General features: G+C 37.1%; 1 protein-coding gene across 1 annotated transcript in view; it reads right to left on the bottom strand.

The window, feature by feature from the left end:
• DMXL2 (Dmx like 2) overlaps nt 1-16901 on the bottom strand; it is a 1902820-nt gene that overhangs the window by 681001 nt on the left and 1204918 nt on the right. The window lies entirely within an intron of this gene.

Raw genomic sequence — 16901 nt, forward strand, 5'->3', positions numbered from 1 at the left:
ATATTTAGTTGGGGGGGTGTGTGTGAGGGGGCACAGCCCCCCCCCACTATATTTAGGTTGAAAAGTTAATTTTATTTCCGGATGGCCTAGCAAATTCTTTCCCGAGGAAATAATTTGCTTATATGGCCATTCGTGATTTTGAAACGTCGATGCTTAGGTATGAATCATTAATCATTCGACAACCTAAGCTGCCAAAGAAATAATACAGACCCAACTATGGGACCCCTTCTATGTCCACGTTAGCCCATATTAAGGCAAACACCATTCTCCTAGGAGACTTCAACTACCCCTCCACTTACTGTGATATGTATAAATTCTCAAACATGTATACCTAGAAATTTCTAGACTTCAGCAAAACAAACTCTCTAGGCCAATTAGTCTACACAGCAACCAGGGGCAACAAAATCCTAAACTTGATCCTTACCAATATGGGGTAGCTTTCCACCTTACCGACTGTAAATTCTTCCTAGTCCAATAAGAGCACAGTTCAGTCACATTCACCTTAAGACTGGAACAAGAAGCATCTACCAGTACCCTAGTATTTAAAGACTATGCTAAGGCTAATCTACTAAATCTAAGTGATGACCTGGTTAAGTTCAAAATCTCCTCCATCCTGATGACCAATCTACTTACACATAAACTTTTACCACTAAATTCTATGCACATGTACATAGTTGCATACATTTGGTTGTCTCCCTCAGAAGTAAATAAGATAACAAATTTAAAAATAATCTCCCAATACTAATACACACAAGCTCTATAATAAAAGAAAAGAACTCAGTGCAAACAAAAAAAGTACTGTCAAGATGCTAATAACACACTTGTTAAACTAAACAAGATACTCCAGACCTTAATCAAATCAAGCAAACCTGATATGAGGTAAAAACAGCCACCCCAGTGAAGGATAACCATAAAGCCTTCTTTAACTATATTAGAAATCTCAGAAACAATATCCAGCACTGCACAGAGCTAATAGTAAAGGATATCACATACTCAGAACCAGAGGACATAACCAATTTAACAGCAGACAAATTTAGATCAAACATCATTCCCCCTCCTCCTTTATTTCCAGATTTCATAACTGCATCTACCACCCCACCCCAAAGCTCTCAAAAACAAGTCCTTAAAGAACTATCCACAGCCAAGAATGCTACTTCTGTGGTGCAGGATAACATACTGGGATGACTATTGGTTAGCTTGAAAAGTGACTTGTAAGACCATCTGAAAAAGTTATTTAGTATCAGCTGCCAAATAGGCTTTGTGCTGGATGACTGGAGGACAGCAACAGTCATCCCCATGCACAACCATGTGGTGTCAACAAACCTGGGTAATTATAGATGCCTATGCCTAACCATCTTCATCAGTAAGGTTATGGAAAGGAACATTATGAAATTAATAAATAAGGAAATAAGTAATATACAAACTCTCTACCCAAGCCAGTTCAGATTTGCAAAGGGGAAGTCTTGACTACTTAACATGGTCGGCTTCTTCAGTAAGATTACTGAAGCAATGGATGAGGGCAAATCAGTGCACACTGCATACCTAAATCTCACAAGGGTATTCAACACCATCCAATATTCAGGTATTGCAGATAAACTCTTCCAGCTAAATGTAAATCCCTCACAAACTGAACCCAGGAAATTAGGGTGGGTAGCACTACCTCCTCCAAAAGATCTGTCACTAGCTGTGTAACCCACGGCCCAGTCCTTGTGGCACTCCTTTTTCATATTTACTTCTTGGATGTCAAAACAAATGTTAAAGGTTTATGACTGACCACACCTGCAGACAACTTTAAAATTGTTGCCATCATAAACTCCCCAGAGGACACCAAAATCCTCCAAGAGGGCCTTTCCTAAACCAACAGGTTGTGTCAAAACCATGGACAAAAAAAAAAAAAAAAAAAAAAAATGTCAAGAAATGTATAATCATATTCTTCAGTAACCATGACTATCTTGTGAGTATCACATTGACAACACACTCCTGAAAGTCAATCTTCTAATCAGGGATCTGGGAACCTATGCTGACAGTGAACTCTTCATTGATCTCTATGTATCCACTACTGTAAGGATGTCCTTTCTCATTGCATAGCTTATATCTAAATGTACAGCATCAGGTCCAGGGATGTAATAATTCTACTGTGCCTGGCTTTCATTAGGCCTATCATTGAATTTAATGCCCCATTTAGTATGTACCTGTCGAAATACTTACCACAGCTGATGTGACCACAACATTTTCTCACCCAAAAAAATCATGGGCCTAAGTCACAAAAACTATGTAGACCATCTTAAAGCCTTGCCCCTCTATTCAGTAACATATAGGTCATTAAGCGGCAACTTCTGCCTCACATACACAGATTCAAAAGACTGAATCCTGTCAGAACTACTACACATTCATAAGCCCAGCGGTAGTGTGAGTACAACATCTCTCTGGTGCGGACTGACCGACACTTGAAATCTACTTCGGGTCCAGCGGCAAGAAAAGACTGAAGTGGTAAGTCAAGCTGGCTCCCTTTTTACCTGAGCATACTGACGTTGGTTAGGGCATCTGCCAGCCTGGGATGCAAAATAAGTTTCTTTGGTAGTCGGGCCAGCCGAGGGCTTTCACGGCAGGAAATCTCAACTGTCAGGACTGCAAACAGGAAGAACATCTGCAAATTCACCCCTAGTTTAGCTCCTGTGTCTCTCATGGATAGGGGTAACAAGTAAATATTTCAACATTTCCTTGTTCTACCCACCTCTGGATTATTTGTATGTAAATGTAAGGGCTAAAAACTAAGATGGGAATGTACGGGTAGGCTTTGTAAAATACTCACAGATCAATAGCTTAGCAAGTACCTATGAACCTACAGATGAACTTGCAAGTTACTAACAATGATCCTTATCCAAGGCATAGCCATTCCAAAAAAGGAAAAGCTGGCATATTTGCACACTGAATTTTTTTTTTCTTTTCTTTTTTTTCACACTGAAATTGTCTTAAACATCTACAATGACAACATGCTGTCTTGCACTCTTTCAGCTTGTCTCAGCTGGCAGTGAGATATCAGAACATGTTCCAGTGTTAAAATGTGAAAGCTCTAAATTTTATGAAAACCTAAACAATACATTCAGAGTAGAAATAAGCCGGAGTGGGGAGCATTCTCCATATCAGTTAATATTCAAGAAGGACCTTGGTAGTATTAAATGCTTAAAAATGACTCAATGGTATACAGGGACAAAACCTTAATACAGTTCAGGTTGTACGGATTATAGTAGTATCCAGAGCACTCAACCATTCAACAGAGGGGACAGTAACGATCAGCAGATACCCACAAGAGGAGGAGTGAAGGGAAGGGAGGTGGTTAAACTCTGCCTCAGTAGTTTAACTATGTATTCACAAGAAGTAAATGATAATTTCCCCACTGAAACCTTCAGTAGTTTAACCATGTATGCACAAGCACTAAATGATACCAATTTACCAATTGATCCTTTCAGTAGTTTAACCATGTATACGTAAATCACAATTTCCAAAGCCATCGCTTCAGTAGTTTAACCATGAATGCACAAGCACTTAAATGACATAGTCCCAACCAGCAATCCCTTCAGTAATTCAACCATGTATGCACAAGTTGCAAATGGCACCATTTCTCCATCAATTCCTTCAGTAGTTCTACCATGTATACAAAAGCAGTAAATATTTCCACAGCGATCCCTTCAGTAGTTTAACTATGAATGCACAAGCACTTAAATGACAATTTCACAAGCTATCCCTTCAGTATTTTAAGTATGTATGCACCAACACTTAAATGACACCATGTACCCATCGATCCCTGCAGTAGTTTAACCATGTATGCACAAGCACTTTAATTACATCAATTTCCCCATTGATAGCTTCAACAGTTTAACCATGTATGTACAAGCAGCAAATCTCTCTCCACCCAAGACTGTGCTAGACAGTCAAGATGAGAAGGTTAACACCTGCACTACACCTCAAGCAACACATAGCCCTTCTAAACTCACACCACCAACACCCACACATAGCAACACTAAATCCACATATATGGAGGCCCTTAACTGTAACCTGCCCAAGCAACAAAGACCTCCAAAGCTGAAACGCAAACAAACACCAATCACAACCAAAGTATCACATAGCTCACACCACCAGTGAGCCACCCAGCAACAGCCCCTAAGGCAAGACAACGTACCTAACATTTTAGTCAAAGGTGACTCTATAGTCAGGCACACTGATGTCCCACTCACCAGGCTGAACAAGGAGAAAATTACAGTGAGCTGCCTCTCGGGTGCCAGGCTCCGTCACATAACTCATGCGCTCAAGTCAATCCACAACAAGTACAAATATGACTCTGTCATTGTCCATGTTGGAGTGAATGACTTGAGACGTACCTCCCTGGACTACATGAAAAGAGACGTGGAAGAGCTCTAGGATCATGTGAAGGCAGGTATGATCCTAGCCCTGAGTAGCATCCTGCCTTTGCACAGAATGATACCACAATATAAGGACAAAATGATTGACTTCCACAATTGGCTAAGCTTCTGGTGTCATTCAAAGGGGATCCAGTATCTATCTGCCTGGAACGACATGATCGACAGACCACGATGCTTTGCCAGAGATGGTCTGCCCCTGTCGCCCCTGGGATTCAGGTTACTGGCAAAGGCTCTTGCCACCCCTATAGTGCCTTTTTTAGACAAAGTTCAAAGGACAAAACCACCACTGTAACAGGTACAAGCATGCAAAATCTGAAGGTAATGCTATTCAATGCTAGAAGTCTAAACCTCAAAATGCACCCTCTCAAGGCATTCCTAAAAATGGAGAACATCGATATATGTGCAGTAACTGAGACCTGGTTCAAGGCGCCAGAGAGTACGCCAGCAATACCAGGCTACAATTCTTACCACACTTTTCGGCCACCAAACCAGGATCGAAATGCTAAAGGTGGAGGAGTGTCCAAATTCACCAAGGATATTCACACCACCAGGTTAGTTGCCCAACACAATGCATCTGAAATTCTGCAGGTGCAACTAACACTAGGTAAGACTGCAATCCAAATTGTAGCTTGCTACAGATCCCCCACCATGCCCCAAGATTCTCACTACACCTTTCTAAACATACTGGAAAATATTAATATACAACCAAACACCCTAATACTGGGTGATTTCAACTACCCTGCCATTAACTGAGAAAACTACTCGTGTACCAACATCTTTGCCCAACGGTTCTTGGAATCCATAAATTCCAATGCCCTGGATCAACTAATCCACAGTCCCACCAGGGGCTCCAATATCCTAGACCTGGTCATTACCAACATGGGAAATCGATGCTCCACACCTATGGTCACCCCCATGTTGGTCAGATCAGACCATAAGCTAATCACCCTTAACATCCACATCCCACCCCCACCCCCCAAGTAAGGAAACCGCCATAAAAAACTTCTCCAAAGCCAACTTCATGCTACTCATGTCAGAAGTTTCAAACTTCATGACACCCATGCAGACGGGAATGGAAAGCTCGACTGCTGAGTCCTACACTAAGGCACTTTACAAGCACATCCACTCATGCATGAATCGTGCCATCCCAAATAGAACCAAGATGCTCTCCTCCAAAAAAAGGAAGCCAATCTGGTGGTCCCCTGCCATAAACAAACTTTACAACAAAAGGAAGAAACGGTTGCAGAAAAGAGAAAAATCCCAAGATGCAAAAAAACTCCCTTACCAGCCTCAGAAAGAAGCTGAGATCCCTCATAAAATCATCCAAAGCTAGTTACGAAAATAAAATTGCCAAAGATTCCAAAGACAACCACAAGGCATTCTATAACTATGTCAAGAATCTAAATGGCAATGCTCAGATCTGCTCTGAGTTACAACAGAATGGCAAAAATATACTGATCTCACAGATATTGCCAATATCCTGGCAGATCGATTCAGTGCCAACTTCACCCCCCCCTCTCACCCCCTAAATGGCCCATCTCAATACTAGAAGATTGCCAAATTCCAGTAATAATGGCCACACAGATAAAAAATGCACTCTCCAAAGCTAAGAATACAGCATCCATGGGACCAGATGACATCCCGGGCTGTGTACTACATGAACTACAAAATGAGATGGCAACACACCTAAGTGTCATGTTTAATCATACCCTCACCTCAGGCTTCATGCCCACTGAGTGGCGCACAGCTACAGTTATCCCACTCCACAAGGGGGGATCCACCTTGGATCCTGGGAACTACCGCCCCATCAGTCTGACGAGCCTGATCTACAAGGCCATGGAACGTATTATCATGGAACTTATAAACAAAGACATTGGCAACCTTAAAACACTGGACCCCAAACAGTTTGGGTTCGTGAAGGGCCGGTCTTGTCTCCTGAACCTAACTGACTTCTTTGAATCAGTCTGCAGAGCCGTGAACGAGGATATGGCAGTCCACACAGCCTATCTGGACCTCGCCAAGGTCTTTGACACCATCCCCCACTCTGGAATCATAGATAAACTTACTAAGCTGGGCATTAATCCCTACGTCACTTCATGGGTTGCCAACTGGCTTACTGACAGAACCCACACTGTAAAAGTAGCTGACTCCAAATCCAGCTCCAGACAAGTGACAAGTAGAGTACCTCAGGGTTCAGTCCTGGGACCTCTCGTTTGGCATCTACTTCTCTGAAGTACAGGCCAACACTAAGAGACTGTCTAACAAAGTTCACAGATGACTGCAAACTGGGAGCCATTATTGAATCCCCAAATGATGTTGATACTCTACAAAAGGGCCTTACAGAAACAGATGCTTGGTGCCAGAGCCATGGGCTCAAGCTCAATGCTAAGAAATGTATAGTTATCCCCTTTGGGAAAAAACATGTACCTGTGAATTACCACATAGGTGGCAGTACACTAAACACTGAAAGTGTGATAAGAGACTTAGGGACACAGGTGGACAGTGGTCTCACCTTCAATAACCACATCACCACAACAATCAGGAAATCCTTCTATGTGGCACACCTCATCACTAAGGGCTTTTCATCCAGGAAAAAAGGAGGTCATTGTCTCACTGTACTCATCCCTCATTAGACCCATTATAGAACACAACGCCCCATTTGGTATGTACCTCTCAAGACATCTGCAACAACTTGAAAGGCCGCAGAAATACTTCACTAAAAGAATCACAGGCCTTAAGCAGATGCCCTATGCTGACCGCCTTAAAAAACTCCAGCTATACTCTGTCGCATAGTGTCTACTCCAAGGCGATCTCTGCTTAACATACAAGGCCATGTCAAACCCAGAGCTGTTACACATGCTACACTTGCCACGCGCTCCAGGGATCTAAACCTTGTCATCACAATAAACAAAACATGCTGGAGGGATAGGTTCCTGACCCAGAGACTCCCCAGACTCTGGAATAGACTGCCCATACATGTCAAGCAGAGCACCTCTTTGGCCCTCTTCAAAAAGAACCTTGATGATTGGATGGGAGAAAGGAAATTCACCCAAGGGATCATGTCAGTTGCCCTGCTAGACAGGGGTCCAGGGAAGTAAATAGTGTGGGATCAAACAGCCAGGGAATTCTTATGGCTAGGGTTGTATAGGCCCTAGGGCCGATAGCCTAGTACCAACCTAGGAACCTATAAATGGCATCACTTCCACAGAGATCCCTTCAGTAGTTTAACCATGTATGCACAAGCTGTAAATTACATTATTTCCACAGTGATCCCTTCAGCAGTCTGTCCATGTATGCACAAGCACTCAAATGTCATCAAAATGAATTATTTTCCCAAACAAGCCCTTCAGTAATTTGTCCATGTATGCAGATGCACTCAGATGACACCAAAATCAATTATTTCTCCCAACGATCACTTCACTTCAGTAGTCTGTCCAGGTATGCACAAGCACTCAAATGGTACCAAAATTAATCTTGCCCTCAAAGATCACTTCAGTAGTTTGTCTGTGTATTTACAACTACTCAAGGACACCAATGTAAATTATTACCCCCAGAAATTCCTTTAGTAGTTTGTCCAACCATGCACATATACAGACAGTCTCACACATTGTGTGCGTACACACACACACACACACACACACAGACACACACACACACAGACACACACACACACACACACACACACACACACACACACACACACACACACACACACACACACACAGACACACACACACTTGAAGTAGTTCTTACCTTTATTGCTGGCAGTAACAGGCCTTTTGCCTGTTAAAAAAAACATACTTATAAAAAAAATAAATAAATAAAAAAAAAGAAACTTATTCCTGCACTCGTTTCTATGCATGCCCACATCCACGGCTAAGCAAAATGACATCATTTTATTTCCCTGTCTCAGTCACCTGAGACAGCCTGAGCCAATAGGCAAACCTCTTCACTACTTCATGCAACAGCCCAGTGAGACCCTTGTGAAGGACATTTCTAAGATCCTCAACAATAGGATGGAAGACCGTCATGAATTCATGGAGTAAGTTTGCATCAGTCCAATGAACAAACTAATATGATTTTTTTCAGTCTTGGGTCTTCTCAGAACTCTGCACATGTACAGATTTCCAAAGACCATGAAGTAAAAATGAAAGTTGAGTCAACTTTCTAATTCTCATAGTGTTTAATTTTTTTTCTTCCTTTTTTCTTTGCAATGGGTGGGGCTGGGGGGTGCAGCATAGCAGCCAGTACCACACACCACCCCTGCCCTGACCTTGAAAGAATTTGATCACAGGGCATTTTCCAAAGATAAGCTACTAAACTGAAGTCTGGATTTCAATCTTTACTATATTTTGGCTTCAAAACACTTTCCACTAGCAAATTAAACTGCTTTACAGCTGTCAAATTTGTCAAATGTTTGGAACTCAGCCTTCTACCATCACTTAAGTTCTTTGCTTGCTGCTACAGCAAGAGGTTCTCCCATTCGTTTCTCGGCTGGAGTGTGGGGAGTGCCTTCTGTGTGGAGTCTGCATGTCCTCTCCGCAGTTGGGTGGGCGTTCGAAAGACATGCGTAAATGGGCGTGCCTTTGTTGAAGGTTGAATGTTGAGCTGGCACCTCGGCGTTCGTGAAAATCTATTGCCAATCATTAGTGGACCGGAGTTCCGCTGTGGCCGAAAGACAACAACTGTGGATCATCAGATATGCCAGCTCATGTAACCAAAGTCCAGGTAACCAAAGTCCTGGGTCTAACACTATGTATACTTAGGATATTCTTATTCAGAGGAACATGAAATAGAAAATATATTCAGAGTCAGATTCCTAACACATATGCACAAGGGAATATGTACACCAGTATGATCATGTGACTCAAATAATGAGTACTTGATAGTTAACAAAAGATAATCAGCACGTCTGCCAGTAAAGGGTGTGACAATTTGAATCACTCAAGATTTTCAGCATCAAATCTATCAAAATAATGGCTTCCTCTCTCACATAAAAAGAGTAATGATGTAACTGTCACATAAAGGCTGCTCTGAAAGCATACAGAAAACTGCAAACTGGGCAGAATACCTACAATGATCCATACAACTTTCTCTGTATACACAACTTGTGCTCACTGCAAGATTGTTAAAGCAACTTAAGAAGCACCTTTCAGCTGTATGATGTTGTCTACACTACGAAAACCTATATGATTTAACAGGTCTGTCTAGGGCTGAAGTCACTCAACTCGAGAAGCAACTTAATGTTTACTGTGACTGTGTTTATGTTACTAATTCACAGCTGCTAAACTTGCCCTGCTGCCCCCCACAAAAGTGTCAAGCCATGAGGCTAGGACAGGAAGACTCCTGTTTTTGGGATTACACACCTTAGTTACCCTTACGGCAATCAAACCACACCCACTATTCCAAAATTGAGTGCTCCTTTTCTCTCAGTGCTGAAACACACAGACATGCATGCCACATTTTAAATCAAAGTTAACTCCAGCTATTTTTACAATATTTATCTCTATGCAGAGAAACCTTTCATGCTCATTCATTTCTGAGACTGGTGGAAAATCTATACAACAGAATGAAGTCATAATGGATTATCAAACTGCAGTTAAGTCAAGGAAACCCATTGCCCTTACCTGACCATGCGTAAGAGCCCTAGTTCATTACACAAAGGGTGAAAACATGCAGCTATGCTGTATTACACTCTTTCAATATGAATTAATTTAAACTCGGCAAAGTTGACAAAAATATACTGTACCTAACTTTTAGATAAAATGAAACAAATTCCTACTCATAAATACGAGTAAATGGAAGAGTTAGCAGACTGATAACTAAAGCAACTGGTATATATAAATATATAAACGAATATAGACGAAAAGCCACCAGCTAGACGATAAATATAATTTAATAACAAACAAAACTTGTACAGCTTAAAAACGTACTTCGACAAACTTAAAACGCCAAATAGAAACACCTAAAAACAAGAATATAATTCAATGTGAGCGCTTTCGTTTAAATATTTTAAACTTCCTCAGACAAAAGACATCTATTACATCACTTCCTTTTATAACCCTCACAGAAAATTGCGCCAAAATCAAATTCAAATTGGAGCATGCTCAGTAGCCAAAAAATGGGAAATAGGATTTCTAAATACAATTCAAGGAATGCGTAAACAACAATAATTAAATACTATAAAGACAATAATAATACATTATATTATATAAAAATTTAAAAACTAATAATTTAAATCATTCTTTTTATATACATCATGAAATCACAACCTCTCCAACCCTTAACATTTATAAATTATTAAACATTAAATATTAAATAATAAAATATCACGATTAATATATTTTCTATAATAAATGATCATATAACATATATTATATATTATTACTACATAGCTTCCTCCATATACACTCAAAATTATTAAAATACTTAAAATCAAATATTAAATTAATCTTGAATTTTATTACGAGTCAATGCTTTTAATTTTAAAAATTGGCCCTATAGAACTTCTTTCATTTAAGCCTGGCATACAATCAGCTTGTAATTTAATTTGCCAGGTAAGTTCTCTTTCTTCCAAAATTAATTTCCACGGGGTTCTTTCTTCTATTTCCACTTGATCTATTACCATATAATTAAAATTATGATTATTACATTCATTTATATGTTTTGCTAGCGCGTTATTTAATTTTTAATTTTTTATGGCATATTCATGCTCATAAATTCTCTGAGTGAATATTCTCTCAGTTTTTCCTACATAAAAGGAGAAACAAGAATTACAACTTGCAAGGTAAACAACTGCTTTAGATTTACAGTTAAACTTCTTTTTAATATAATACTTCTTATCACGTATAGTGAAACTATCTCCTTCTTGAATTTTAAAGCACCATTTACATGCTCCACATCTATAGTTTCCACTCTTCACTTTTTTTACACATTCCTATATTATTGTTAGATTTTAATAAATCTTTAAAACATTTCCCTTTTCTATAAACTATTTTTGGGGATTGACCTATATGGTTTTTATATTGGGTATCTCCAAATACGGTTTCCCAATTATTATAAAAAACTTCTTTTAATATTTGATAATCTTGTGAAAAAGTGATAACTAAAACTTTTGAAAATTCTTCTACTCTAATATTCTTATTTTTACTAGATGTATCTAAACTTATGTCTCTCTTATCGTCAAACCTACTTAAATCTACATTAGTTGCAGCATCAATAACAACTTCACTTTTACCTTGCAAAATTGGTTTAAAATGACCATTTTCTCTTTTTTGACTAACTTCTAAAATTAATTTGTTTATTAACCACATTGGATATTCCTTATTATTCCAGCTAGACGAAGTACGTTTTTAAGCTGTACAAGTTTTGTTTGTTATTAAATTATATTTATCGTCTAGCTGGTGGCTTTTCATCTATATTCGTTTATCAGTTTGGTTGTTGCTTATCATGTCTACAGTTTGCTTGGATGAAGCAGCCGTACAGCTAGATGACTCCATCTAAGGTACCGAAGGGTCGATTGGGAATTTAACAGCTTTGTTTTTGAAATTAGCATGTGGATATTCTGTATGAGAAATTAAATAAAAATGACGATGATCGTATGAATAGGCGTGGAAAAGAAGCACCAACTCAACCTTCACAGACTAGTTTTGATTTTATCATCACCCCAGTTTGTTTCAATAACCAGATGGGCAGGAAGGAAGCCACAGGTTTGGACAATGGTGAAAAAGAGAAAGATGTTTCTGTTAATCAAGGAATGCAGTCGAGTAACTTTGGGCAAAGTAGTGGACTTTGTGCGCAAAAGTCGTTTATGCACAGAAATGGACAGAGAAAATCTGTTCCAATGCTAAATGAGTGGTTGGAATCATCGTTTGGTTTTTCTGGACAACCTAAAGGAGGTAATAATGCTAATAATGATATTGATCATAAATTAAATGACTTTGATATTAAATTAATGAAATGTAGGAAATTGCAACTTGAAAGTGCATATCTGAAAGAATGCATCAGACTTAATATTATCCCTACAGTGTTGCGCTTATGGCGGTACCCTATGGGAGTGGTTTATAATTCACCTATGCATATGGAACTGTTGCAGTTGTTCGATCGATGTGGTAAAGATCTTTTGAATATGCTGATTAAATATAATCAGATAGAAATCGATAATCTGATATCTGAACTTGATGAACTTGATAAAATAATTAGAGCGGATGTTTCTTTGGATACAGTTCAATATGACATAATTAGAATATATAATAGTATTGATCAATACATTATTAAATTAAAGAATGCCAAAACAGAAAAAATTGAAAGAGACATTAAACAATATGCAAATGGGATAGCATATCCTAGACCTCCAGGTGGATTTAATAAGAAAAGCAAAACTCATTCCTTAAATCAAGCTTATAGATCTGACCCTGCAAGAGAAGGCCAATATGAAGGGAATTTACATAATGATTTGGTATATGATGATGAATACCCTGAACTAAGACGCTCTGAAAGGCTTAAAAATAAAACTCCTTATGGTAATCCACAATCGGCGGGGTTTCAAGGTGCCAGGCCCAAAGACAAAAAATGGAGAACATAAGAATGCATAATGGTTTGGATACCGATGAGAATGGACATGAAACAATTATGCAACAATGTAGTAAGAGTTTACATAACAAGTTACAACAAGTCATTATGAACAAATCTGGTGACTTTAAAGTTTATAATTTTACTCAAATTGATTTTAATCAGGAAGTTGCGAATTTATTGTCAAAAGGCTTTTCATTTGTTCCTTCTAATACATTTGATGTTACTTCAACTATCATTGATATGAAATTGTTTTTAAGAAAGATTAACTTTTCATTTATGTTTCAAGATTCAATGTATAACGCATCACATAAATTTAATATATCAAGTATATATAATCCCCCCTTGCATCCTAAACTTTTAATGTATGAAAAGATGTGCGAAAGTCAGTTAAGGAATTTAGATAGAATCAATAAAAAACAGAGTATCCCTCAAATTTAAGTAAAGATGAATTAGAAATTTTAAAATGTTTACAGAAAGGGAACATAAGAGTTATGAAACCAGATAAAGGGGGGGGGGCAGTGATTATGAATGTAGATTTTTATAATAACAAAATGGAGTTGATCTTAAATACGGACACTTATGAAAAGGTATCCTTAAATGAGTTGAATTGTGCTTATAGAAAGATTTTTTTACAGATCAATGATATGTTTTTAGATAAACGAATAGATATTAATTTATTTAATTATCTTAATATTCTAACACCCAGGATTCCTGTGTTTTTCGGTAATCCGAAAATGCATAAAAATATAGAAGATCCCCCCATGCGACCTCTGGTGGATGGTAGAGATTATATTACGTCCTCATGTGCTAAGTATGTTGATTACGAACTAAAAAAAGTTATGATGAGAGAAGAATATATTTGTAAGGACTCTTGGACATTCTTAGAGCACATAAATCAAATATTGTTTGATGCCAAAGATGTTTTGGTAACAATAGACGTATGCGATCTATACACAGTTATTCCCCATGATATTGGGCTTCAATGGATTAGTGAAGTTTTGTTTAAGTCTTCTGTTCAACAGGACTTAAATAATCTTATAATTGAATTAATTGAATTAGTATTACATAATAATTATTTAAAATTTAATAATCAGTATTATATCCAAAAGAAAGGGGTCGCTATGGGATCATCATGTGGGGGAACTTATGCAAATTTAGTTATGATGTCCTGGGTACAGACATTTATATTTAATAGTAAATATAACAATTATATTAAATCATATCATCGGTTTCAGGATGATATTTGTTTAGTCTGGAGAGAGAATATAGATATTTAAAATAAATTTTTAAATTATATCAATGAAACCAAAAACTTTCAAATTTATGTGGAATATTAACTTGGATAAAATTAGTTATTTAGATATTAATTTGATGAAAGATTATGAAGCAAAAGTGTATATTTCCTTGATTTATAGGAGAAAAAAACATATTCTAATGGCTTCCTTCATTATACTAGTGCACACCCTGAGCACCAAAAAAGATCTGTAATTAAAGGTCAGTTGGTGAGAGCTGCGCGAATTATTACAAGCTATTCAGATTTTTTAAATGATTGTGAACATTTAAGGAGAATGTTTATTAGTAAGGAATATCCAATGTGGTTAATAAACAAATTAATTTTAGAAGTTAGTCAAAAAAGAGAAAATGGTCATTTTAAACCAATTTTGCAAGGTAAAAGTGAAGTTGTTATTGATGCTGCAACTAATGTAGATTTAAGTAGGTTTGACGATAGAGAGACTATCATAAGTTTAGATACATCTAGTAAAAATAAGAATATTAGAGTAGAAGAATTTTCAAAAGTTTTAGTTATCACTTTTTCACAAGATTATCAAATATTAAAAGAAGTTTTTTATAATAATTGGGAAACCGTATTTGGAGATACCCAATATAAAAACCATATAGGTCAATCCCCAAAAATAGTTTATAGAAAAGGGAAATGTTTTAAAGATTTATTAAAATCTAACAATAATATAGGAATGTGTAAAAAAGTGAAGAGTGGAAACTATAGATGTGGAGCATGTAAATGGTGCTTTAAAATTCAAGAAGGAGATAGTTTCACTATACGTGATAAGAAGTATTATATTAAAAAGAAGTTTAACTGTAAATCTAAAGCAGTTGTTTACCTTGCAAGTTGTAATTCTTGTTTCTCCTTTTATGTAGGAAAAACGGAGAGAATATTCACTCAGAATTTATGAGCATGAATATGCCATAAAAAATAAAAAATTAAATAACGCGCTAGCAAAACATATAAATGAATGTAATAATCATAATTTTAATTATATGGTAATAGATCAAGTGGAAATAGAAGAAAGAACCCCGTGGAACTTAATTTTGGAAGAAAGAGAACTTACCTGGCAAATTAAATTACAAGCTGATTGTATGCCAGGCTTAAATGAAAGAAGTTCTATAGGGCCAATTTTTAAAATTAAAAGCATTGACTCGTAATAAAATTCAAGATTAATTTAATATTTGATTTTAAGTATTTTAATAATTTTGAGTGTATATGGAGGAAGCTATGTAGTAATAATATATAATATATGTTATATGATAATTTATTATAGAAAATATATTAATCGTGATATTTTATTATTTAATTTTTAATATTTAATAATTTATAAATGTTAAGGGTTGGAGAGGTTGTGATTTCATGATGTATATAAAAAGAATGATTTAAATTATTAGTTTTTAAATTTTTATATAATATAATGTATTATTATTGCCTTTATAGTATTTAATTATTGTTGTTTACGCATTCCTTGAATTGTATTTAGAAATCCTATTTCCCATTTTTTGGCTACTGAGCATGCTCCAATTTGAATTTGATTTTGGCGCAATTTTCTGTGAAGGTTATAAAAGGAAGTGATGTAATAGATGTCTTTTGTCTGAGGAAGTTTAAAATATTTAAATGAAAGCGCTCACATTGAATTATATTCTTGTTTTTAGGTGTTTCTATTTGGCGTTTTAAGTTTGTCGAAGTACGTTTTTAAGCTGTACAAGTTTTGTTTGTTATTAAATGATATTTTTCGTCTAGCTGGTGGCTTTTCATCTATATTCGTTTATCAGTTTGGTCGTTGCTTATCATATATAAATATATCACATCTTTTCATTAATGCTTATGGACAGCTTAAGACTGACTACATTCGTGAAAATGTTAAACTTTTCACTGACTCATTCTAAACAGTGCCAGAAAAGAGGGTCCTTCATGGCCTAGAAAACAAGTCACAAATCATGACCCCCCCCCCGCAGAAGACTACATGAAAATGAGAAGGACAATTCTTTCAATCTACATGAGGAAAACAGGTTGACAAGTCCTTCTTCATTACTTCTAGTACTTTCTGCACATCTCTAATGTATCAGGTGTTTTGTCAGTAGAATGCAGATGGCAGAAATTTACTCTTTGAACAGACAAGTCTGGTGTCAGAGTTCAAAAGTGACTTGTAATCCTCTTTAATATCATGTGGCACAAGATCTAGTGTAGCAGCCTGCTGGTCAAAGCAGAGGCCTTCATTTATAGTTGCATTAAGGCCCTTTACCACAGTCTTTAATTTTACCCCCTCAGTTTTGTACATGGCAAGGGCCACTTGCTTCCCAAAACTGGTAATGCCATATTTATTTGTATTTACTGCCAAGACATTATCTTTATGCCAGTTGAAAACTGTAACCAAGCCTAAGTAATTCACATGTCTTCAGAGAAGACAACAGTGTTCCCTAATTTTCAGTCACCTGCAAACTCAATGAGTCAAAGGCTTTTGTCTAATGTGCCAGAAAAAATTCCAAAATATACTGACCTGAATATACAATCCTCTGACAATCCACTGAGCACTTTAAGTGATTCAGAAAAACACCTCTCACTCCTAAGCACTGAGTTCCAATTGCCAGTTCATTTGCTGTTGGAAAGGGCCATAGATA

The sequence above is a fragment of the Protopterus annectens genome, chromosome 7.part0 (assembly GCF_019279795.1).
Source record: "Protopterus annectens isolate FY-2018-M chromosome 7.part0, PAN1.0, whole genome shotgun sequence".
Lineage (NCBI taxonomy): Eukaryota > Metazoa > Chordata > Ceratodontiformes > Protopteridae > Protopterus > Protopterus annectens.